The sequence below is a fragment of the Dufourea novaeangliae genome, unplaced genomic scaffold (assembly GCF_001272555.1).
Source record: "Dufourea novaeangliae isolate 0120121106 unplaced genomic scaffold, ASM127255v1 scaffold14, whole genome shotgun sequence".
In the NCBI taxonomy this organism is placed as follows: domain Eukaryota; kingdom Metazoa; phylum Arthropoda; class Insecta; order Hymenoptera; family Halictidae; genus Dufourea; species Dufourea novaeangliae.
Genome location: NW_015373890.1, coordinates 3072165 through 3098042, shown reverse-complemented (window position 1 = coordinate 3098042; position 25878 = coordinate 3072165). Strand labels below are relative to the sequence as shown.

At 36.1% G+C, this 25878-nt stretch overlaps 1 protein-coding gene across 5 annotated transcripts in view; it reads right to left on the bottom strand.

Moving 5' to 3' along the window:
• The window catches only part of LOC107187266 (patronin), a 78944-nt gene that overhangs the window by 51910 nt on the left and 1156 nt on the right, over positions 1 to 25878 (bottom strand). The window lies entirely within an intron of this gene.

Here is a 25878-nt window from a genome sequence, read left to right as displayed (position 1 = left end):
ATTGCATGACAATTACCAACTAAAGTGTTCCACTTTCCGCGCGTGCACTTCGCGAACGAGACTTAACGGACGGCAACGTGAAATGGGGATTCCTGGTCCCCTTCCAATTCTGTCCCGACGTTTGCGTTTCGGCCGGATCGAATAAATTTTATTAAGCGTGAGATACGCAATTCCGCGTGATGTAATGAACGCATAAACATAACCGTAACGTTATCTAATCCTGTAATATAGTCATGGATAGAGGATACTATAGCATAGCCAACACAGGATCTGAAGACATGGTACATTAGGCTTGCCAGGAAACAGTGGACAACGCTGAGCGGGAAGCGATCTGATGGCTTCTTGTATGATTAATTTCTCACTGGAGTCGAGACGAAATCGATCGAGAAATTTTTTAAACAATTCACTGTTAAATTGAAACTTATTTTTGGAATGGACGATTCTTAATGAAGTGAATATACCAATTAGATAAATATTTAACCTCTTAAGGGATACTGGCACGTATGTGTAAATTTAGTTTTTCTTTCATTCAAGCATCATTCCGAAACTGTCGTTAGATATTCACTAGGAAATTCTCCAACATAAAAGGGTATTCTACCAATTGATTGTCGATAATATTTATAAATATATTTTAATTAAATAAGTCGGAAACTGCTCTATCCAAAGAATATAATAGTGCGGATATTGGTTTTTAAGGCTTCAATGGATTGTAGATTATCTGCATAGACTTGATCTTTCACATAGCCCCATAAAAAATAGTCTAACAGCGTTAAATCACACGATCTAGGCGACTAATTGATTGCAGAATTACAGGAAATTATTCGATCGGGAAATTTCGTTCGCCATAAATTCACAGATCCACCATTTTTGTAGTGAATTTGAATTATTTGGATGTGATTTTCGATTGAAATTGAAGACATTATAATAAATTGTACAGCTTGTACTTAACATATGTGAAAAAACAGAATGACAAAACTGTCACCACATACAAAATTACCTCTATTAAAAAGCAAAGTCCATGTTAAAAAGCCCTTTATTATTTGAAGTTGTGGAGAGTGAGGAGAACAGGCGGACTCCTATTATTTGAATGGCCCGATTATAATAATATGAACTGTCTGTCCCCCAAGGAGTTCAGATACGTGGAGTTCTACTGTAATGCAATAGTAAGCGCCGCGTAGTTTGGCGGTATCGATGCAACCGGTGGGATCGCGTGTGCCCCGATGCGTTTCACGTCCGATTAACGCGTAAAACCTGTAAATACGGCATCTGGTCGCCGACTTTCTACTTTCCTCCGGTCGCATTACTGGAGTAACGACGCCAGGGGGTTTCCGCGCGCGGTTTCTCGTGTGTCCAATTTTTTGTTTATAATGACTTTGAAGTATAAATACTTTAATTTTATATTATTTGGTTTTGTGCGCAAATTTGTGCTAATTAGTTTTTTTTTTGTGTTTTTTTAGGTATGTTGACTTACAGCGAATGATTTTAAGTTTGGCGTACTATACACAAATCTGTAAAAATTAATGTAATTAATGTAGAGCAAAGAGTAAGTTAAAAAATAATGTATTAGAATACTCAATTCCCGCTGAGCTCCTATTATCTGAACTACTGTCGAGCGTCATGCCAGTTATGTTGTTACACGACTCTACTAATTTACTAATTCATTCTATTCATTAAATACAGTCATTAAATGGTTCGAAGCACAACCAGAATCAAATATAACTAATTTGCAATGTCTAAAAAAAAATCGAAAGAACTCGCATTTATAAAGTGTTTATCTGAGTTCAGTTATTTTTCTGTGTATTTATTCGCACATTGTCGGTCGGGAATCAAAGGTAGAAGTAACTTGTTCCACCATCGTGTCTAGATTTTGAAATATTGGACTTTCTGTTCGTTATTTGTCCCCTATGGCAATATATTAGTAATAAATATGATTTCATTATACAGATACGCAGTTAATATAGAAAATGCAAGAGAGAAAGGAACGCAATCTTTGGAGTTTCAACATTCTCCAGGGAGAAAGGAGTACCAAAAAAAAAGCAAAATATGACAAGAAACGCAAGGAAGACGTATACTTTCATTTATACACATTAACATACTTATCATTTATACATTGAAATTTAAGATACCATTGGAAAATTAGTGACTTTAGGTATTTAGAAAATACTATCGTCTTTTAAGATTATGTAAGTTATAAATTACTCCTGTCTTCCTTTTCTAAAATTTCGATCCAAGACATTACACAATTACTATCAATCTACGACACAGTCCTCACTTACCATTAAAGTTCATAATTGATAGTATGACTATCCTTATTAGCAATGTTCTACAATTGTTATTCAGTAGTTTTTTTTAGTATCAAAACTGAAGTTCATATCCTGCACGAAACATCGTACTTTCTTCGGTAATAACTGGTATCGTAATACTCATGGACGGGGATGTAGTACAGAAATATAAAGATGTAATACGTAACGAGTAACGAGTCAAGTGCACTGTAATAATGTGGTATCATCTCTGAGAAAAAATTTAAAATTGATCCAATTAATGGTAGTTGATAAGTGTACCATTACACAGAACTTAATTCGTGTTTACAACTGGAATTCATGTTCTCCGAAATGAAAAATATATGACTGAAGCTGTTCAATTATATTGGTGTAATCAGTGGCACAAGCATACTTGAATGTACAAATAAATATGTATAGTGTGGATTTTGTGTACAAGTAGTATATGCAAATGCTTATTAAGATGCAAAAATTGAGGAAATTTAATAATACTCCTATGTTACTATCATCCAAATACAAATTTTAATAAGGCAAATTTATACCCAGTTCCTATTGTTTTCCATAAAAGAGAATGGTCAGTTTATATGGACGCTTCGGCTCAAATCTTTTTTGGCGTTCATCAACGACTCCAAGGGCGTTTGATGGATGGTCATCTACCAAACAAAAGAATGCATTGCGACAAATCTATAAAAGTTTGGATATATTGATCTTTCTATTCTCCCAAATGTGAATTTTTATATCTTGTCAATGCTTTAACTTAACTTATCGATATCAAACTTTTTTTAATATTATTGCTTTTACATGGCCTTTTTGGATTACAGTGATTTTTAGTCCTCCATGCCTTGTAGTGGGGGTACATTATTAAGAATTTTTAGAAAGTAATATAATACTATGTACATATACATATACATGTATATATGCATATCTTATTATATCTCGATAAAATGTTGCAAAACTGATTTTTACCATACTCCTGTATTGAAACATTATAAAATAGCTTGCTAACGACCTCCAACTGTATGTGTTTTGCGTCAAATATACAAAACATTGATTTCCAAATAAAATCACCGAACTTTTTTTATCAGACCTTGTATATTCCTATCGATGAGTCAACGACCGGAATTACATCACGGCGGAATGCAACTGCACGGGCAGCGCGTGTTCAGCCGCACTCACGATCGCCAACAACTCGTGAGTGCTCCTCGCGGTTGGCCGGTCGGTGGCCAGCCCCGCGACTGCAACGCGTGCGCGCACGCGACACGCATATCATAATATGCATATCTCGGTATTTATGCATACCCGTACGTACGATTAACCCTTCTGATACTATGGACGACTATAGTCGCTCACCTCGAAGCGACCATCGTGTACTGTGGACCACTACAGTCGCTCGCCACGAAGTAACTAGGGTAAACGTCCTAATTACTGTCAATATCTCTAATACTGTTTTTAGCCATATATCGCGTTAGAGTTGACAGTTTTGATCGCGACGGCTCTTAAATTAAAGGTAATTAAATTATATACGATTCTTTCCTACATTGTTTTCTACTCGAACCAATAGTTTAGGCGAAATCGAGCGAAACTTAAGAAAAATGTACTTTCTTGAGGCCGAAATTGAAATAAAAAATTCACTGCATCGCCTGGAAAGCATACAAATTATTGTGTGACGTCCAGTTACTTATTTTTTACATAGAGTACGCACCTTTACGAAGAAAACAAGCCCAACCTGAGCAAAATCCACGCACAAATAAGGAAGTTATAGGCGATAGAGTGGGAGTGCTTATTTTCAACTTTTCCCTATTTCTTGGCGAATTACGTATTTGTCTTCAATGAAAACAAATTTAAATGTATTTTATCAACACCCTGTATATTCGTTCGTATATACGCGCGCGAAGTTCGGTCACGCTGCGATGAGATGGCTTCCTTTGTTAGTGGGCATAAATTAGTGGCGAGCGGTGGCCGATTCGAGGGAAAAACGAGCGACGATTAACGAGAGGAGGAGCGAACGAACGGTGGGGCAGCAATAATTAATAAAAACGGGGAATATGCCGTGAAGATTCGACGGGCAAGATAGGCCTTGATGCTACTAAAGACGATCCCCCCCTCAGGCTCGATTATCCCGCGTTAGGCCAGAAGGGATCGAAGCCGGAAGGGGAGTAGCCCATTCATTTCGCCGGTAAAAGCTCGTCGGTTCCGCCGCCGCGTGTATTTATACCTCGCGGAGAGGCGAGAGAGCAGCGGCTCTGCTTATGACGGACGAGACTTGCAAAATGGATCCTGTGTTCCCCCCGCTTAACACCAACATGGGCACAATTTTATTCGAATAATACATAGTGAGAAGCAGCAGTATCGAAAATCGTTATCCTGACCTTTAAACAGTTCATGAGATTAAATAATTGTTTGCAAAGTACTCATTCAAGAAGAAATATTATTTTATGATAAAAATTGGAATTATCACGTTCAATGAAATAAAAATGACGAAATATTTTTTTCATCTTTTAGTCGTTATTCGAAACTTTTTATCTAGATAATGAATTTGCCCATCTCTGCTTGACACTAACATAAATCTTATGATGAATGTAACTAACATAAATCTTAACACATATTCTGTTAACTAACATAATAACTAACATAAATCTTTGATATGTATTTATTAAATTTTCATTACAGCCTCAGATTAAAAAGTTGAAAAAAAACAACCTTTATTATTTTCTTGGCGATTCAGACCAAAACTTTAATAAAAAAATAATTGAAACGAACCCCTATTGGCTCTTCGTGGTCTGTGAAACTGCACAAGAAAATCGTTAAAAATTTGTTTATTCGTTTGTTTTTTAAGTAGCAAACTGTTAACAATTCCATTGCACGATCTTGTTGAGCATAAATAACTATTAAATTTAAATTGTAACAATTTGTTTACATATCTACTATACTTTTCAAAATACACAGGAAAATAAGAAAACCCATATTAACGTTTAAAGGGTGCCTTTCACCCCGAAGAATAAGAAATTAACAAGAAAAAATTTCTTGATACTTCTCCTGAAATTCCCTACAAACTCGTAAAGTTTTAAAAAAAAATCTGAATTTTCCTGTTATTACCAAAGCGCCTCTGTCACTCACTGATAACGAGGGAAATTCGAAGTCTCATCGCTCAGCAGCGGTGATGTATATGGTACACCAACGGTCGTCAAAGCTTTGAGAGTCGAAATTATTGACGGAGCTTTTTGAAACTCGCGGCGTACAGACCTTGGCCTTTCAAAGCTTTCATACTGAAAGGGTGAATCTTCGAGACTCTTAAGACTTGAAAGGTGAATCTTCAAGACCCTTCCAGTTAATTCAGGTTAATTTAAATGCGTAATCATGATTCTATAACGCTCTATGTTACTTGTTTTTTTTTAAAGTTTCAAAACTACAAATTAAACAAATTACAGAATCGTTCTTTGACTTCGACTATTCTCATCTACGAATCTAGCTCGACAAAAATGGGGGGCAAAAATATTAACATATCGACTGTCACAGTGAAAAAGGCTGTACATGGCCAGACACGTGTTTCAAATTATACTACAATATTAAATATTGCGCAAAAATTTTGTAACTCTGGGAAGGGTGGAATGTGGGCAAAATCCAATTTTTTTTCTTGTAGGATGAGGCAAAAGCCGCTTTTTGCCGTCGGGGGGGGGGCGTGGCTACGCCCATGTACCTCCCCCCTTCCTCTATTCTATTACAAAAACAGGAAAAAATAACAATATTCTATACATCATATCTAATTAGTTTCGTCCAGCTAGATTCATAAAATGGACCACTATGTGCCGTGTTCCGACTGTATTTACACCTGCGTCACGTTTTCTGACGGAGCCCCGAGGTCCCTACTGTGCCGCACCTGTAGATTCGAGGCACTTGGTTTTAGCACTTTTCGGCGCTCTATTTTACCATGGTACTTCCACGAATAGAAGCGGCGACAAGCTCTCTTTTCTCCCTGCACTGTCTGGAAAGTCAGCTGGCACAACACCGTGCCCACAAAAACCTCCCGTGCAATGAGTCACGGGGACTAGAACGAATTTGGACCGGCCTGGTTCCACCACACGTGGCGAAAGCTCGCGGACGGAAACGCTTTAATTCGCGGAACACCGTATAGCTGTGTGGAAAGTATCGATTTCTGAGTACGATTGCTGCCTTCGAGGCGTTGTGAACGCTGGTCCGCTTCTGGTAAACGTGACCACAAAGTCGAAACTGTATTATCGATTGCTTTTCGGAAAATCAGCTGGGACTGTTAAGGTGGCATCCGGAAATTTTTAATAATTATAACTTTAGTTGAAAATTTAACAGACCATTCTTAAAAGCTTTGACTTTCGATTGCTACCCAAAAATCGAGAAGTTAACGATAAAGTTGTTGAAAAAGAAACGTTACAAAAATTTCTTTTTAACACGAGCCGTATGGGACTGTAGTTGATAATGAAAGATTAAGCATTTCTTATTTAACTACAAACAATACTTTTATCAAAAATTAGGTGATCATAGATTTTTTGTAAATTTGCTTCCATTTAAGTATTTTTAAGTGGTTTAAAATATTAATCATTCGTATTAAATTAGTAAGATTGATAAAAAGTATAAAACGCCGTATGGAGCCCTAGTTAGATATGACACCAATCGCAGAAGCTACCTTAAAAAAAATAATTCAGCCAATTTGCTTTCGTTGATCGCCTGAATGTTCAGCTCGCGTGTCTACGAGACGATGATTGGTTGACAATTCGAAGGGATCTGGAGAAATTCAAGTAGAGGCCCGGGTGGCACAACTAGAAAGAGCACCGTATCAGGACGAAAAAAAAGCTCTCTCCGACGAGTCGTGTCGTACGCACCGCGACACGAAACTTTCAGAATTTACTACGAAGTGCCCTCTCTAGTATTTCAGTAAGATCATTAAAGCCGTCTACGGCACACTTGAGGAATGATTATGCGTTCAAAGGGGGCTGAAGAGCCAATTCGGAATTCCAGAATTCTATGGACCGTTGCACCGATCATCCTTGTTATTCTTTCGGCTTTGTCGAGTGTTCGCTTCGTTAAAAAGTTCCTGCCTTTGAATTCGGGGGATGTAAAGTCAAGGCGCAAAAGAGCGGTCGAAAGGTAGACAGATTAACTAGATAGATTGCTGAAAGTAATTAGAGTATCGATACTGTGGGCGGTCTTGTTACGAGAAACTAAAGGGAAAAAACAGAAGACATGCTGTCGATTTAATAAATTAGTTAATTTATAAATTTGTAAATTTCTTAATTATATAATATTCATAGATACAGGTATGAAAGCACATTTGATCTTCATATTATGTATTAAGAAATTTAATCGAAAGTACGATTTCTCATCACAGTACGTCTTGCTATCTAATGAGTTATATAAAGAAATGATTAACCTTTTCCAGTACGAGATACAGTAATATCAAGTGTACCATTAAGTAATCGATTTGTCACCAAAAATAGTAGTTGTTTTTAAGGAAAGCAAGAAATCTACGTTATCTCACTAATGTGCGTGATTATTTTTCAACGTCCAACAGCATTTTTACCCAACGGAAGTTCCAAAACATATGTTCAATTTAAACCACACTGATGAATAATAAAAAAAAAATCCACATAAAATCACCAGCCAATAATAGAAGTACATATAAATAATCAACTACATTTTATTAAATTGAATATTTATTTTTCAGCCTATCAAGATGGCTGTGTTGTTTCACTGATACCTATTCATCGTCATTCTTTAACATGCTCTGTTCCAAAATAAATCTTTATCTCTCAAAAATTTTTTAACATGTCCATACATATATAGAAAAGCTTACTTCTGAACGATGAAACTTAAATTTTCAGATTTTAAGGTATTAGTTGTTTGAAGATAAGTTTTTGTCTTTAAGATCACACTGGACAGTAGTGTATTTGTAAATGAGCAGCCACATTATAATTTTCAAGTTACATCAATTATAGAAAAAAACATTCTCAGTTGCTTAACATTGTAAAATTGGTATATGACTTTAAAGTTACATAGCATTATACATAGAAGGTGAAATTTAAACTACATTACCAATGTGTTTAAAAAAAAGTACTGAATTATTCATTAGTACACCTAATACTACCACAAAAGATTTAATTACGATTTCAAGTAAAATATCTCGATCCCTCAAATTCATCCACATAAAATCATTAGGTACACTTCCTCGACCGCCTAAAATAAATATCCCACTTGCTCAGACTATTCTCAGACACCGGAGAATTTCAGAGATCGGTCAACAGATGTTTTCAGTTAAGTCTGATCGTGTGTTTGTTATACATCTATTAGATCATAACATATTAGATGTCCGTTTGAACACTTTAGATTCTTCACTTACATTGTATCAAGAAATACATCGTTTGCCTGCGATACAGTTTAGGTAAAAGTGAATGTCGATCTGTATTCTTTTGTTGTCGTATATCTCTTATTTGAAACAATGTTGCAAGCTCTTCAGTATTCTCTTCCCAATAGTACAATGATTACGCTCGAATTTCGAGTCATTCTCTTTTATGAGTTTAACCCTTTAACTCCCAGTGTTGCATCGGTGCAACATTCCTTTTAAAAGTGTAATATCTAACTTTTGTCAGCAAGGATCCGTAGTGTCAAGAGGTAACTCTGCCACAAAATGTTGAAAAACAAATTATTTTTATTACCCTTTAAGGATAGTTATTGTCCCTTAATTTATAGTTATGTGGCAAAATTCCCGCCTGTACCATTGTATATGTACTATTGTATACAATCATGGTATACTATAATGTATATACACTACTTTCCACAAATGCCTTAATATCGTTGCTCTAGTTCCTAATTATTCTATCTCCACTAGATAGTTTCTAAACTGAGAAAACTAGGTTTAATATTATGAGAACCAGGAAAGTAGTGAAATAATCAAACACACTAAAAATTTATCTTATTATCAACATAAATTTTTAACTATTGTTAGTATCTGGAGACACAACCATTAAGAAAAAAAAACTTTCCAGGTTTCGGATTCAGGACTTAAAAGAATATTTGTATTCTAGGTTGAATTTTTTGTATATTACAGTGAATTTGTATTCCTTCGACCAATGAGACGCACACAGATTGATTAACTATGTACATTTTTCTTTAAAAATTGAGTTAGAACAGTTAAGAACTCGGGCGACTATATCTCACAAGGCTGCTGTTGTGTCATAACTCCCACTTGCACTGGACCCCTCAATTAAGACAACTGCTGCATCAGTATTGAAACAAAGAAATCGGTAAAGTGAAGAAACTCCATAAGTGGGTCCCTCATGAATAGAAGAAAAAAACGGACATTTCATATGTGTACGACCTATATAATCCTCAGAATAATATTCTCCCATAATTAGGATAACTCCTAAGAATATTATCCTCGCCCTGGATTCGTGAAAAACCACGAATCAAGGTTTCCCTTTCGTAAACGAAGTTTTCCGTTCGAAACGAAGCGATATCACGGCATGTATTAGAAGAATTACTCGTTCGAGAGTTCTCGTTCACTCTCACCGTGAGACCTCTGCGATCCTTGTAGGCGGATCGAAATGTGAGAACCAGCCGCTTCCTTGTTTGGTAACGCTGATCAACGCTTTCCACCGGTTTTTATTCATCCGTGACACAACGCGCGCGCGCGCGCGCGCGCCGGCACGTCTAAAGGTATGTTTAATGAAATATTTCGTTGACTTTTTATGGCAATCCTGTGGCAGTCGAGTCTCGTTAAAGCTGATATTATAAACACGGGAATTAGACACGGGTTTAAAAGGATAATTCTGGCCACAGTAGAAGCCGATGAGACTTGTGTTATGGGTCCTGCTTGATTGATCTCTGCCAGAGATGGGCAAACTCATTATCTAGATAAAAAGTTTCAAACAACGAACAAAGGATGAAAAAAGGTATTTCGTCATTTTTAATTGTTTAAACGTGGAAATTTCAATTTTTATATAAAATAATATTTTTTCGATGTTAGTGTTATTCGTCGTAGATTACACAAGCCAAGTTCGCAAAATCAAGATACTTTCAATATTTTCATCTCGCAAAAATGACTCCAAAAAATGAAAAAAAGATTCAACCAAAAAAAAACAATCCTATACGATCAACTGAAAACCCAGCGAGGTTCGTACGTTCAATAGTCACAGGTACAAAAATTAATTCATAATGTTAGTTTTCATAACAAAGAAATCAGTAAAAATAACCAACTTCGAGTATTCCTGAAACTATTTCAAAACCAGCAAAATGATGACTTAAACCGCACCTAATTTCACGAGAACTACAACCCCTATCTCAGTTTTCAGCCCAAAAGAAGCGATCGAGTTGGCGTGGAATGACCCGTTAATAAGCGTCCATTGCGACGTGACAGGCCACGATTGGTGCCCGCAACGTCCGAACATTTATTGTTCACAATGCGTCAGGGCGAGACGGCGGCAAGCGCGTACGCGCGCGCACACACGAAGCTGTTTTCATTTATCAAAGAGTTGCGATTTCTCGTGACATCCAACCGGTCCACACGCAAGTAGGTAGCCGTCATTCCTGAAGCCTACGCGGTTGGTTCTCCAGCGGTCCGCCACGCAAGAGACCAAGAGGAAGCTAAAGGTGCGTATCTATTTGTTGCGTATCATCGTATTGTATCACCATACGATACATTTGTATACGCAACGATGCATACGCTTGCCCGTCGACGTGCGTCTTCGTCTACGTCTCGGAAAGATATAAACAGAATTATTAAAAATAAAAAACTACAGAAAGAAACAAAATTGGAGATTGATTAAAAGCAAAAGTATATTATGTTGAAATACATACAGTTAAAATCGATATGAGCTTTAATGTGCTGTTTTTTTCTGCAACAATATTTTTCGCATTCTCGAGCGCTAATACTCTTATTGCATCCGATCCTTCAATTGCTGTTGCAGGTATTATTAGTTACAGTAGAATGTTAAAATTAAACAGCTTAATTTTAATACAATTCTCTTTAACAGTTTAACGTAATGAGGATAGTATTGTATTTGTTGTATTTAGTTGTGTTGCGTATTGCATTTCGGCCCAAATATTTATTTCTTATAACATAAGATTTTACTAACCGACGAATGTTTTTTTTTTTACATATTTCAATCATTTCTAGACGGGGGGGGGGCACCCCCTGGCCCCTATCTAATTACGCCAATAATTGATACACAACAGTGATACGATACGAGGAAACATCAACAAGTGGATACGAATCTTAAAGAGATCCGCGAACAACGGACGCGGGACACGCAGAGAACTTGGCTCCGCGGATTGAATACGTGATCACGCTATTAATTAGTTGTGCAACGAGTCGACACAACACCCGTGAACGTTGAAAGTCTGCCGGAGCATATCGAAAAATTATACCGTGCCGTATTCTGGAAGCCGTTGTTAAGGCGCGCACCTTCTTTGGTAGCTAATCAACAGAGCAGTGCCGTATCATTTTCACCAGCGAATCTTCCTTATTTATGCGGCTCCACTACCTTCTTTTCCGTTGAGCCACCTCTGCGATATAATTCTATGGTAACTAGACTGCGGATCTCATGTGGATTCTTCACAAGCCAAAGTACCTAATTCCAGTTTTTGCATTTCTTTCAAATTTGGTGCAGAAGACATTGATTGATTCTTAGATAAAAAAAAGATGCTGGAAATACAGTACTTTCTATACCATTAAAAGTAGGCTCCGAAGGTAAGCTGCGGCTCCACTACCTTCTTTTCCGTTGAGCCACCTCTGCGATATAATTCTATGGTAACTAGACTACGGATCTCATGTGGATTCTTCACAAGCCAAAGTACCTAATTCCAATTTTTGCATTTCTTTCAAATTTGGTGCAGAAGACATTGATTTATTCTTAGATAAAAAAAAAAGATGCTGGAAATACAGTACTTTCTATACCATTAAAAGTAGGCTCCGAAGGTAAGCCTTCAAAATATTGGTTGTTTCTGATCCAAGTTAAAATGTCACGTGACAATATTACAAAAATCAATTTTAACGCGTACAGTAATGTCTCGGTGATTGTGAAGTACTCGGGTCCGATTCGGAACATTCATTGCAAAGCGGAAACATGTTCAGCCTCTCATAAATTTGTTTTTTATCCGAAGCCCAGCCTCTGCTTAGTGGTAGTCTCTCACTTCCTCGTGAGAGTTTCTACTTCATTCCCACCACTGGAGGAGGGGAAACCGTGGGGCCAACATTTTTGTTACAGAGGCTCGAGCATCGGGCGGAAAAATGGATGTGTTAAGTGTTAAAAGGATTCGCGGTGCATCGTGAAAGTTTTGAATCGGTCCCGAATTTCAAACTCTCATGGAACTTTTACTGTAGTTCCTTATTTTTGTGAGCAAATACATGCTTCATAAAAAAATTGTTTATAAATTTTGAATAGTCTTAAATGGCTATTGGTTCTTGATTTTACAAAAAAAAAATTTTTCTCCCGGAGCGGGTTAACTCCCGACGTGCAAAGGTTAATACACTCTGAAAACAGCTACGATCGACCAGAAGCATTGTGAGTATCAGATATTATGCTCGTGTCATTCTTCATAGCCATTAATGCTCAGACACCGTGACTTCATGGTTCGAGAGTGAAATTTTGTCCTTGACATAGTTGTCCTTCATCGCAGTGGACAGAACACGGCAGTATACAACTGACATTGCCCGTTGAACAGAACCGAAAAACAGTCATTGATGTTGTATATCTTGGCTCAAAACACGACACGGAAGCACGAAAACACGGTTGAGTCCCCCAGAGTAGCATAAATCTGAATTGTACTTCGAAAGATATACGTGCACGCGAAACTTCCTTTGACCCCATAAAATTTTATTTCGACTTCGGGGAACGGTTCTTAACTAACTACATTCTCCTCTGTGACATCTTTTATTCCTGGATAAGTATTATTGAGGTAAAATTTGTTTGTATTTTTTCTACTTTGGTCCATCTTCCAAGACACCTGTAGTCCTGAACACATATTGTGCAGCAGTATCGACTGTCCAATTGCTAACAAAGTATTACTCAGTTCTTAAATAGTGAATAGAGGAGAAGAGGTCAAATCCTGATCAAAATCACTGTACAAGAATTGGTACAGATAAGAGAATCACCGTGTTACTCGTGCCCAACTTTGCGTCCCGTGTATTGATCAGAGGAGTCACAAGCGAAACGTCAATTGGGTTTTATTGCATGCCAATTTACGAGCAGAATTAAACACACCAAAACAAGGTCTGGTGTATTTACAACGCGGATACAGTGCGCAGCTGAAGCTAGGTCGTTAATTCGCAGGATATGTGCAAACTTCCATCACCGCTAAACGAACACGATAGCCAAATACGTTACAGGTATAGATTACCGAGCGTTGATCAGTGTTTACGTCGAGAGGCAAACGAGGCCGCGCAGAAAATTAATTATTGAGGCCGATAATGCAACGTTAAAACGAAAAAACACTCCCGCTATCAGCTCCTCGAGGAACGATGTAACGGTGCTTATTGGGCATATCGAATAGACGTGTCTCTACAGGGTGTCTGTTTTAACTGAACCCAATAGAATACCTTGTAAGGAACTGAAGATATCAGAAAAATATTTGTATAAAAGGTGTTTGGTATGAAGGGGAACAATGTGGTATAAATTATGTTCCCCTTCATACCAAACAATTTGTGTAAGAACATTTTTTTTATATTTTCAGTTCCTTACGAGATAATCCACCGAGCTCAGTTAAAACAGACGCCCTGTAGATTATCGTATACGTTTATCGTTAATCGATAAAAAATGGCGGACTACATAGCGATTCACGGTTCGTTGCTGGCCGACAAGGAACGTTGTATTTGGTACATGGACAAAAAAAACCTAACATCGAGCTCCCCACGCACTTTCAATCGTGTGGGTTGACAGTCGAAAATGGAGTCCCCCGCGATGATGTCTCCCCCGACTCTTTTATTTGAGACCGAGATTTGTGATTTGGCACGGGCGTGCGTCTTTGCCAGACAGCGACGACATATCGAGAATGAAAATGGAATTCCAGATGGATGGTCGTGGATAGGGAATTCCCATCTCTGATTTTTCGAAGCAGAAGTTGAGCGAATTACTAATATTCAAGTAACTTTGATTACCTAAGAACATCATTCTGCATCTAATATCAAATTTTCTTTTGTAAATTCGAACAATATTGAATAATGACGACTAGACTGTGGATGTTTATGCAAATATCGATTTTTTTATGGACTAATTTACAAAGACTGAGGGTCTACTTATGTGGGGGGTCTTACTAGTCTAAAAAATGAAACTTCAATAAAATTAAAGGTAGTAGAGGTAAATTTAAAAAAAAATGTTTTTCAAAAATTCTTTACCGTTACACTGTAAGACATAAAAAAACCAATCAATTTTGAATTTAACTTTCTCTCCATATCTTGTGTAATTTTGTACATATTTACGATAATATAAAAGTACAGAATTTTTCTGAAGGCTGTCTTTATCCATAGAACCGCATAATATTATGAATAAAAAAAATGGTTTCGTTATTAGCGTCACTAGAACTACATTTCTGCAAAGTTTTAAAGTTTTGAGTTTTATATAATTAATGCGATAAATACATAAAATCTACGGTCCAGTAACGACAAATATCGGGAACAGAAATGGAATTAGAGGCTTGATCCTAAACCTTCAACTTTGAAACAATTTAAGAAATTCGATTTAAAATCGAGAAATGTTGAATAAGGTTGTCGGCACCGTCTGTAAAGAAAACTTTGCACGGATATATATGTGAGAAATGAAATGAAAATGAACGTGACAGCTAGAATTCGATTTTTCGTCTTATACGTAATTGAAATTGATCGTTGAAGATTTAATTGTAAAGAGAAATTGACTAATCGTCTACGATATTAATTAAGAGCATGCAAAATTCGCGTTCATTAGTCATTGGTCTTCAGATGCAAATGATTTATGAAATTCTTAGATATCTGTGGTGGCATACATTTCTTGAATCTCTTTGTTATTAAAGGATTCATCATACAGAGCGTACATATTCTGTCGTATTGGCATTAATAACATTCATGAGATCCGTTGCTCGTAGTACTTCTGAATTATGCGTTCATCCACGATGAAGGTTGCATAAACAGTAATTGAATACATATTTCTATACTGCACTGAAGATTCTATTCAGTCAAGAATCACGTTACGTTTTTATCATTAAAATTGTGGTCTGAATGTATTTTGGACGTATTTTTACCACGTAGATACATAAACATTCACAGTCTAGTGATAAATATACAGTGATAATAATACCTCTTACAATAAATTAAAATATTTAAAAGCAACTTAAATAAGACACAAAAACAAACAGTCCATCAGAACTAACGCAATTTCAGAAGAGGTCTTAAGTTATATTTTTTATCTAGTAGATGCATCAATATCCACAGTTTAGAAGTAACAGAGAAGACCTCCTAAGTTAATAAGGAAATAAAAGTATTTCAACACAATTAAAATAAAAGAGGCAGAAAACCGAACCCTCCATCAGATCCAACTCAACCCCAGGAAGGGTCCGAAGTTATCTCAGCGACCTTTTGCTACCAAACGCCGCAGTGATAAGTGTAGATTAACGCATAATGTGCCCTACATAACGTTTAAACGTATCGCTACGACGAATCTCGAAACTTACGTAAACGGTGGTGACGGTTGCGTTTCTAACCATATCTCTGACGTCGTCTATTTCTCGTCGGGATGTTCCAGGCGCCGTAGCAGGCGCCAGCATCACCTCGCTGGCCATCCTCTAAATTGCTGCCTCTGGACAATAACCGTCACCAGAAATATCACTGCACGATACACGATTTATAGCTCCTCAAACGCATCGAGGCTTGTTGAGGACGTTTATCACGAGGACACTTGGGGACACTCTGAACCATCTGACCCTTTGGATACTACCTACACGGTAGAAAGTACACTTTCTGGGGATGTGATTGTCTGAGTAACATTCGGTACTATTCTGAATAATAGTCCCCCGAACATCGACACTATTTTGTAATTTATAGAATTTTCCTGTATCGATCATTCAAAAGTGTATTATTGGAAAATTAATCTGCAGAAAATACACTTTTCCAAGAATTTACTGTTCCAGAAACATTTGGTATTATTTTCGATAATAATTATTTGTAATTTATTCATCCCAATGATCGTCAACTTCCCTGCACCGAGACGGTGTATTTTTTTTAAATAAATCTGTAGAAGGCACACTGAACTTCTCAATGAATTCACTATTCGGAAAATTTATTTTCTAATTTTCTGGTGTAAATGACCTTCCAAATTTCAGCCATTAAACGTCGGAAGCTAATCATATTTTATTTATACAATTTAACACTAGACAAGAGAAAGCACCATGAAGATCGTAATTTCCGTTTCAGCAGATACGAATGCATTTTCCTCGATTCAATCTCCGAGCGAATCAAATTTCGCAACTCCCGAAATTGATTTTAACGCCGTTGGAACCGATGGTCTTGGCTTCATCGAACAAAAGGCACACATTCTGGCACACATTTCTGGGAAGAAATCGTCACATTTCTTTTCGCAAATATTTCTCAAACAACTTAATGAAACTGACCAATCGCATGAATTTCATCATTTAGGCACGTCAAAGTCACTTTAAATCTCCTTAATCCTCCACGTTGCAATCACATGTTCCGAAGTAAATATCCACTAACATTTACATATATTTACACAGAGACACTAAAAAAACATCATCCAAAGTTCAGTTCACTTTTCATCCAGTAGTCAATACGATAACACGACGAATGTATCATTTCTTTCAGTTCACAGATCTCCAAAGAACTAACCAAACTTTTAAATTCAAGTAATTGAACACGGAAGAAGGCACAAATTAATCTTCAATTTTCAAGGTGACAAGGACTCGTTCGTTGATTCTCTGTCACTGATCGATGACACGCGATATTTAAAATTTTAATCACAGGTTGAGATTTTCTGATCACTAATCGATTACACAGATTCCTACGATCTCAGCCTTATTTTTTTAGAAATGATCGTAAGCTGGAATTCTCAGATCACAGGATCGATTATACAATTTTCCGCGATCTTAGTTCAAATTTCCAAAAATGATCACAGGTTGGAATTCTCTAGTCACTAATCGATTACACAATTTCCCGGGATACCAGTTCAATTTTTCCAAAAATAATCATAGGTTGAAATTCTCTAGTCACTAATCGATTATACAATTTCCCCCGATTTCGAACCGATCTTTCCGGAAGTGTGAGTCGAGGGTCGCGTTAATCGCTGGCGATCAGAGCCGGCGGAGAACGGAACTGACCGCGAATACCAGAACGGTTCCGAGTTTGGAGCGAGACTAGAGGCGAAACGTGGCTTCATTCTCTCCGAAGAGAGAGAGCGTGGAGAGACGACAGCTCGTGGTGGCTGAGTGAGTCAGCTGGCGGTGCCTCAGCCCATGCACTCGTACAAACTCGGATCGTTAGGTTGTCGGGACAAAGAGGGGGGAAAACGCAAGAATCATTGTGATTCATGTAAAGTCAGTCCCCAGTAGGCTGCGATAGCAAAGTCTGAATAGAGTCTGTGAGCTTCCGTAAATAAAAGTTATCTGTGAGCTTTTCGATTAGTCTAACCCTTTACAAACGAACACAGAGATGAGCAATCTCATTATCTAGATAAAAAATTTCGAATATAAAATAAAAAAAGTATTTCGTCATTTTTAATTGATTAAACGTGGAAATTTATATTTTTATAATAAAATAATACTTCTTTATGAATGAATCGACATATGCCGAACAAGTATTTAATCTCGTTAACTGTTTAAAGCTCAGAACGACACCCTTAGATACTGCTGCTTTTCAGTGTGTATTATTCGAATAAAATTCTGCCCAATTCTGGAGCGAACATAGTGAGTCGAGCTATGGACAGATGTTTAGTGACACTCCTGTTGATAGAACATATAGCTAAGTTGTATAAGCCTTTTTTGAAGTTTCAATCTTTGTGCTATAATTAGTTATGTTCATCGTTAAAAAAAACCGTCTCGCAAGGGTTAAAACGGATAGTAAGATTTATTAAAGTTTAATAGGACTTTTCTTTTAGTTGGTAGCTGACAGAACCCTCAAAAGAATACAAAAATTCCTGCTTGGCCCTACTTTCTGTAAATTAATCCACACACTCCCATGTTTCCATAAACATCAGCCGTTTATTTACAGCTAATTGAAACTCCAAACAGTTTCGTTGAATCCCCGTACGACAGAGCGCATCTTTTCGCGAAGGGACGTGACTAGACGAGAAACGAGCTTCCTTTCGTGTGGATGCTTCGGATATACATTACAATGAGTATAATATGAAAATCGCCCTTAATTCAGACCGTAAAGTGCCTCGAGAAACTATTTTCGAGGGAAAACTAGTCGTTTCTTGTGCCCGTGGAGATTCCATGGGGGTAGACAATATGGAAGTAGACAAATACGAAGGGTCAAGCTTCTGTTTCAGGACCTCTTTTTTTCGAACGACCATGGAACCCTTCGACATGTAATTACCTACCCTATCTAATTATCTTTGTAATTTATTCCCATGACCCACAGACTCATAAGTGTACACAAACTGTAGAAAACACAATAGAATGGAAACTTTGTTAGTGTTTAGTCAAGGTTCTCCAGTTCTATAGAATCTATGAAAAAAGGAATAAATATTTATGTATTATTCTTGTAAATTTGCCTCTAAAAAGGTAAGACTAAAATGAAATGGAAGCAGAAACGTGATTATTTTATTTCGTCTTATGAATTATATTTGTAACACTGTAGCAAAAAAATACTCTTATTATGTTTAAAGGAACTTACTTTTATCATTAATATTTTAAGCCATACACTGAAAAATCTCCACGATTCCATTTTAATCGAGGGAACACAATTTAATTTGTACATCTTTCCACCATTTCACTGAATTGTTATGTACATCTAATTTTCAAGGATTTCCAGAACCTCGTAATTAAGACACTCTACGAATACATTTTTAATTGTGCTTTCGGTATTTAAATAGTCGTATCTCATCGAATAAATTATTCTGGTCTACTTTTCGGTTGTATCATAAATTTTGCCGCACACGATACGCTACAGAATATGCAATATGTAATTGATTTATGGGTTTATTCTGAGTTGCACCAGTAAACATGCAACTTTATTTCGATGCACATTGGTACACACAAACAGAAAGATAAATAGTGCATTGTAGAGTTAAATGGTTGTAATTAAGCATTTCATTATAGTATTCTGTAAACAGATCAAGGATACACACAGACGAGTACGATGCATTTTTCTGCAAAAAAGAACTGCGTGTGGTATCACGAAGGTGCGTGTGATCTCTTCATCTTGACTGCAACCGTGAAAGGCTTATCTAATCTAGTCACGTTTCACTGTAACATCAGAGCTCATCCCAATGATTTACTATCATGAAACGGTGCTGAAGAGGACCTGAACACCGGGTTCGTGTATCACAATCCTTCGGGCTATGATTAAGATTAAGCTATCCCGATTTCTACCCAATTAGATATCATTATTCCATTATTTCACTATCTACTTGCAAATTTTAACCCACTTGCTTCTGTAATTTTACGTATAAAATTTTCAATCATTGAATATTTAAGTAAAAGAGTACTCAGCGACTAAATTTTAGTTTCATTTACATAGAAAGTATTAAAATAAAAGAATAGTCATTAACTATATTTTAGGTTCATTTCAAATAAAATGTATTCAACTAAAGTAGAATACGTTAATTAAATGTTGGTTTCATTTAAATCAAAACTATTAAAATAAAAGAGTAATCATCGACTTATTTTAGTTTCATTTAAATAAAAAACATCGAAATAAGCTAAACACACGGGATAAATTTTTTTCACGAGGTGTTTCTCTCGTCGAAATCAATTTAGAAAATACATCGAGTACACGTGCATTTGACTAACGGGTATTTGTTAATCAAGCATGTAGAATGAATTTTCGGAAATTGATTTCTTTCAAACCGTATTTTTCCATTTTCGTGTATTTTTAACGAACAATCCTTTTACCCTTTAAATAATCGAATTTTCTTTAAATCTTATATTTTAACAAAGAATGGGAATAACACTATTTTAGACAGTAATAATGAAACTTTATTTATTTTTCTAAATCTGCATATTCCAAGAGAACCAAACTCCAAACAGTTAGTCGCTACAAGTGAAAAAAAAATTCGGAACTAAATAATTTTTTACATGTTCGTAATTCATGGATGCTTCACGAGGTGTAACATACAATTATACATCATCGCGAAATCAATTAATAATAACAGTCAACACAGTAGCATAGCATCGTGGTTCGTTTGCATTTTATGATACTTTACACGGCATGCATCTAATCGTGACCGCGATAGTAAAAATATCTTACTGTGTACTCACGCTGGAAAATGGGTGGCCATTAAAAAGTAACGGATGCATATTATTACTCTGCGTGCTCGATTGAAAAGGTAATCAGATAGAATACAGAGTTACGGACAGAAATCCTTGATGACTGAGAATCTCATCCCACAAGAACGTTTACCATGACAGTCGTCCTACCTGCGACTGAGGTCAGTCGTAGCTATTGGAAAACACTTTGCATTAAATGTGAATGTTTCAGGGTATTTTCGTTGCAGAAATTAACTGTTTATTGCAATGGAAATAAACAATTCCTATTAAAGATTCGTAACTACACGACATTTCTACTGGACGAAACGATAAAAAAATGATTCGAATTCATAATAAATCTTGTAATCGATTTATTACTTAAAAGATAGTGGACGACACAATGGTACATCCAATAAATTTATATACTTGTTATTTTTGAGTTTTTGTTCTTAGATCTGAGAAAATGTTATTATAATAGTAAAATAATAATTTAGTATATTGTATTCGATGTTTATATAACTACTCTAATTTTTTTCAGTTCCTATTCTTAAATAAAGAATAAATATTATATACATGCTTCATTATTTACCTATTCAATAAGAAAATGAATACATGAATGTTTAATTAATGAGGCTCTTCACTTGATCAAATATCGAATGAAAAATACAAAGAACACAAAATTACAGTAATATTTAATATTCCACAAAATTATTGCATGACATAGTGCAAAAAAGTTTGAGAATTTGATCATCAAATGTATAAATATAACAAAAATTTTTACTTCAATAACATGGTAAATCATTTGGTAAAAAGTATGGTGTATTTCATCAGTGTATTTCATTGTTTGTATGCGTCCATTTCTGAGATTTAAGAAAATCCTATACAAAGCCCATGCAACAAAGTGATAAGAATATAACAAAAATGTATACTCAAATAACGAGACGAATCATTTTTGTAAAAAATGTAGCGTATTTCGTCAATGGTATGCGTGCATTTGCTGATGTTTTAAAAAATCCCATACACAGCCAATGCAAGAAAGTGGCAAATGAACCGTTTACTCCGAGTGTAACGTGTGACGTTGGAGCGGAGCGCAGACTTATCCGAAGCATAAATCATGAACGTCGCGATTACTTTAGAAGGTATCGTCAAGGTGCGCCGCGACAATTTTCCCCTTGGAAAAACAGTTCCCTCGGTCGGCCGTGAAGCCAATGTTAATGCAACCGTCCCGGAAAAGCCTCGATCTAAGCGAGCCAACCCTAGGAGAGTCCACTGGTCGTGACCAAACGCGATCGATCTGTCAAGATCATTGGAGCAGCCGCCGCTTTATTTAGATGTCGAGAGTCCACTGACACCGGCAGCTCGCAATTAAATCTGAATCGAGCGAATCCGTGCTGACTATTCGATAAATTTAATCCTGGCATATAACTTCGCAAAAGCGACCTGCGTCCGTCTCGTATATAAATGGCGACTTCGAACTGGCATTCGATTATCATTCGTCTAGCATGAATGAAAACATATTCAGAAAGTAAATGGCGAATGCTTATTTATAGAAAACAACGAGTAAATGTCATAGATAATATACAATACAATTAATTTCGAGTGTAATAATCCACAAAGTGGCTAAAATTGCAAAAGAAATGCACTACTTTACGCTGCAATTCCAATTAAATTGATTGACCAATTAATCAATGACAGTCTTAATTGATTATGACCAACTCTGATACAGCGATGTCAAGTCTCGTAAATCAATTTAAATGTAAAGAATCGAATGGCAATAAATTTATTTTGACGACCACGTTTATACAAACATCTAAAAAATTAAATTCCTAAGTCGTATACGTGTCGAAGAAGGTTGTGCTAAGTTATAAACTAAAAAATTCAATTTTAATGCTTCTTCTTAAAAAAAAAAAAGGGAATCTCAGACACCATCCATTTTTCAGACCAAGACACGAAACTACCACCTAAAGTTCCGATATCTCACGAAAACCTCGGTAGAGTAGCTGTGTAATCTGGGTCATCGGATTTGTGAAGATTTGCTCAGCAGCTTTCGCGAAACCGGGAAAATTGTGGTTCCCGAGCGTAAGTAGCAATGACAGTTCGCAAAAGTAATGAACTCGACCTGTACATTGAAACATTTATTTGTTAATTTATCTTTGTCCTTTCATTAGTAATTTTAATTTTACTACATATTAACTTGGTCCTTTTATTAGTAACTTTAATTTTACTATTCAACTTTCAGAGTTTCAATTATTTTCTATTAAGAAATTCTGTATAAAAATAAAAAATTCCTATAATAGACATCCTTGTAGATAAAAAACAGACTTTCACTATAAAAAAATATATGCGATCAGTTTTTTCTGATAATACTGTCGGTTTAATTAGTACAAAATTGTTTACATTCTAAGGCAATATCACATTGGAAGTTGTTTTTTTGATTGATTTTTTAAAATACAAATGTTGAATGTTTTTTTTAGACAAAATGTAGATGTATATTGGTACACTATATAGTATCCTTATAACATTTTCTTGAATGCTAGGTAGAGTGAAGCGACACACCTTAGATTAGGTACTTAGTTTCCGCAACATTAATCGGCGGAAACAATTGAGACTTGAAGAACCTTCGAGATCCTTCGATAACTTCGTTCTTGCCATGTTATAATATCTTTTACACGAGAAACTATGCTTGAAAAAGCACGGATTACAGTGTAAAATATATGAACCCCTTCTATAATATAAATTTATAATTAATATTTTAAAAAATACTTCAATAAGTAATCGTGGATTAATATATAATTTTTTCATAATTTTACTACCTTCTAGGTATAGTAAAGTATATAAATCATCATGAAAAGTATTTTAATACTTTACAACCAAGGTAAATTATAATTAGAGAAAATTATGTAAACCTTTCTTATATGATTAAATCAAAAGTATTATCATGCATAGAATCTCGAAACAGTTCCTCTCCTTTTTCTGTAATTATTAGCTGTTTTCAACACTAAATTTTTCGTTGATAAAACAGAATAAAGTCACACTATATCTTCTTAAATGCGATGATCATTTCTTTTGTACACACCTAAATATGATAAATATCTATTTAGACGACACCAAATCGACTATAATCTCCGTGGTCGATTTAAATAGTAACCAATTATACTAATAATAAACCAAATTGATGACGCTTTAGAAAATTTCATGATCACGAACAATGTCTTGGAAGAATTGCCACCTTTCCCCAATATCTCTCTAGCTCAGAGCGCAACGTGCATTCTAAATCAAAGATCACCGCGATGCATTATGGAGCATTTCTATGCAGATGTCTACGAGTTCTCACGATTTTCACCTGGAAGGAACTAAATTCATGTGAAATAATTTCACGGGCTAATTAATGATTTTTCACAGAATATTTCTAACCAATGCTAGCGTTCGACGATTAGTTTTCATCCAGCTAAACAGCTGTGCATGGAGGAACAATTACAGCTGTTAGCCGATGAATAATGAACCGCTATTGAGACAAAACTCATGCCCAAAGCACAGCGCGCCAATGATGTCATTAACGTTGATCGCCGTATCGCGAAATCGATCCAGGCCAGAGCCGGCAATTTCAATTTCGATTTTTATCCAATTAATCCGCGGCCGGCGTGAAACGTGACAGATATTGAACAGATTGAGTAAAATGCGATTAACGAGCGTAGATTGTGAAAATGTAACAAACGTCTAGATGAGGACATTTAAGATATTATTTTCTATGAATCAAGCTGTAAGAAAGGAACAGTGTTTAATACGTAACGATTTTTTATTGTGTATGTATATGCATGAAAGTTCCTAGTCAAATTATGAATCACTGTCTCCGTGAGTTCGTATTCCCAATGAACAATTCGCGCTGTTTCATTGCTGTTTTGCCACATCGTGCCAGAACCCTTGTTCGAACAGTGTTCGTAACTAAAAATCGAATTAACGCTGCTAAAGGACGGATTCTTGCACGATCCAAGTGACCGAAGAAAGAGTTATTACTTGGCAATAGATCGTCTCCTCCTTTCGCGTTCATGTTCGCCCCAATCGCTTAAATTCCCGACACCTTTTTCGAAAGAACCAAAAGAACACACGGTGTCTCTTTGTCTGGCGACAAGCCAGGACTGACCGCCGATAACGAGGTCGCTATGATGCCTATGTATCGATTGTTTATCGCTACGGGTTTTGCGCAAGCTGCCATGTGCCAAGATTAACGGTGCGACTGAAAGCACGTATTAATGGACAATAAGAAGAGTTCAGCCCGCGAGTGAATGGAACGAACAGGTTCAATTGTTTGCATTCGCGTCCAAGCATCTTCCCTATAAAACCCCGTTAACGTATACAAGGTATTTCTGTGATTTAATGTACAAGCTGATTCACCTACAGTGAGTACACAAACTATGTTAATTCACGATTTCATCGTAATACACGCGGGAGGAATGGAATAGAGAAAAGAAAAGCGAGGAGGGGGAGGTGATAAAGAGATTCTCCCTCTCTCTAGTAGTAAAAAAAGCGAAAGGAAAATTTTGTATATTTTGTACGTATATACGTATGAAATAAGTTAGTAGTATAAGAAATGTAACGGAGGCCTTGTAATCCTGAGGGGACACAATAAATACACATACAGTAATGTCTCGTTGAGTGCAATGTACCCAGGTTAGCTTCAGAGCATTTATGGCAAGGCGGAAAGGTTTTCAGTCCCTCATAAATTTACTTTCTTAATTGAATGTCCTACAACAACGAATATAACATACAAAATTAATTGGAATAGGTTTAACAACAGCAGCTATGTTCTATGCTGAATCGTAAAATGTATATGCATTCTATACACTATATTTTGTTTTGCTTTTTTTATAATCCATAGCTATAAATGTAACACACATATATTATTGTACTATACAATCTATTAGTAATAATATATTACTGAACACAATTTAAGTTTATAATAACACATACTTTCCAATTTGAAATTAAAACATACATAATTAGATGTGGTATCTCCAATGAAATGTAAAATATTACCTATTTCATTTTCTTCATCAAATCCAACACACTAATACGAAATGATTCCTTAAATTTGAATACCAAGATTAGACAGTAAAGAATGAGTGAATACTAAGTCTAAAACATTATATTGACAAACTATATTATTGTTGTAACTGTTATTAAGATTGTA